Consider the following 1,989-nt stretch of genomic DNA (forward strand, 5'->3'; position numbering starts at 1 on the left):
CTATATGTTGGCAAATCGAACTCCAATAAAAAAGTAAACCAAAAAAAGAAAGAAGAAAGAAAGAAAGAAAGAAAGAAAGAAAGAAAGAAAGAAAGAAAGAAAGAAAGAAAGAAAAAAGAAAGAAAGAAAACACAATGACCTCAAAACCTTCGGGATGCAGTAAATGCAGTCCGAAAATGGAAATATATAGCAATAGTCTTCCTACCTCAAGAAGCAAGTATATTTCAAATAAACAATCAAACTTACACCTAAACAAGCCAGAAAAAGAACACCAAATGAAGCCTAAAGCCCATAGAAGGAGGAAATAATGAGAAGTAGAACAGAAATATATGATGCAGGGACACCTGGGTGGCTCAGTGGTTGAGCATCTGCCTTCATCTCAGGTCGTGATCCTGGGGTCCTGATATTGAGTCCCACATCACGTTCCCCATGGGGCACCTGTGTCTCCCTCTGCCTATATCTCTTTGTGTGTCTCTCATGAATAAATAAATTAAATATTGTTTTAAAAAAGGAATGAGCAGAAGATGTTAACAGATATTTCCCTAAAGAAGACATACAAATTGCTAACAAACACATGAAAAAAATGCTCAACACTACTCAGCATCAGGAAAACACACATCAAAACCACAATGTGATGCCACCTCACACTGGTCAGAATGGCTAAAATGAACAACTCAGGAAACAGCAGATGTTGGCAAGGATGCAGAGAAATAGGAACCCTCTTACATTGTTGATGGGAATGCAAACTGGTGCAGACATTCTGGAAAACAGTATGGAGGTGCCTCAAATGTTAAAAATAGAACTATCCTGTGACTCAGCAATTACACTCCTAGGTAGCAATCCAAAGGATACAAACATAGTGTTCTGAAGGGGAACATACACCCCAATGTTTATAGCAGCAATGTCCACAATAGCCAAAATATGGAAAAAGCCCAGATGTCCATTGACAGATGAATGGATAAAGAAGAGGTGATATATAGAGAGAAGGGAATATTACTCAGCCATCAAAAAAAGAATAAAATCTTGCCATTTCTGATGACTAGATTGAACTAGAGTATATTATGCTAAGCAAAATAAGTCAGTCAGAGAAAGAAAAATACCATATGATTTTACTCACATGTGGAATTTAAGAAACAAAACAGATTAACATAGGAGAAAGGAAGGGAAAAATTTTTAAAAAATAGGGAGACAAACCATAAGAGCCTCTACTACAGGGATAAAATTGAGGGTTCCTGGAGGGAAGGTAGGTGGGGGTATGGGTTTACTGGATGTTTGGCATTAAGGAAGGCACTTGATGAAATGAGCACTAGGTGTTATATGCAACTGATGAATCACCGAGCTCTATCCCTGAAACTAATAGTACATTCTATGTTAACTAAATTGAATTTAATTTAAAAAAAATTTTAAAAAGAGTGTGAGTTCTGAAATGTGTAAGTTCCAGAACCAGACTGCTTGGTTTCACAGTGGAGCTCTGTACTTAGCTGAGTAATTATCAGTTAGTTACTTCACATCTCTGAGCCTCAGTTTCTTCATCTGTAATATGGGAATAATAGCTTTTATCTCATAAGGTCCTTATTGGGGTGGGCTAAATTAATTCCTGTAAAGCACTTAATGAAAGGTCTGGTGCACGGTAATCCAATTAATATTAGCTGTTATTTTTTTTAACCAGGCACTGTTCATATTGTTTTCTACAGATTATGTTTTAAATTTTTACAATGGCCTAAATGTAGTCTATGGAAGCTGTCTGTTTGAGGCCATTCCCACTTGTGCTATAGTTGCTTCTGAGTTTTATTTTCTTTCTTTTATACAAGGAAATCAAGGATCAGAGAGGTGGTTTTTCTCAAGCTGCCCTAGGTATATATGGATTATCTGATTCTAAAACCTAGCAAGCTCATTTTACTACTCCAGAGGGAGAAGAGAAGGAATAGGAGAGGCAGTGCTAAATGAAGGGGTTGGGTGACAGGGGACTACACTAGGTTTTATCTCTAG

Source organism: Canis lupus, chromosome X (assembly GCF_048164855.1).
Source record: "Canis lupus baileyi chromosome X, mCanLup2.hap1, whole genome shotgun sequence".
Lineage (NCBI taxonomy): Eukaryota > Metazoa > Chordata > Mammalia > Carnivora > Canidae > Canis > Canis lupus.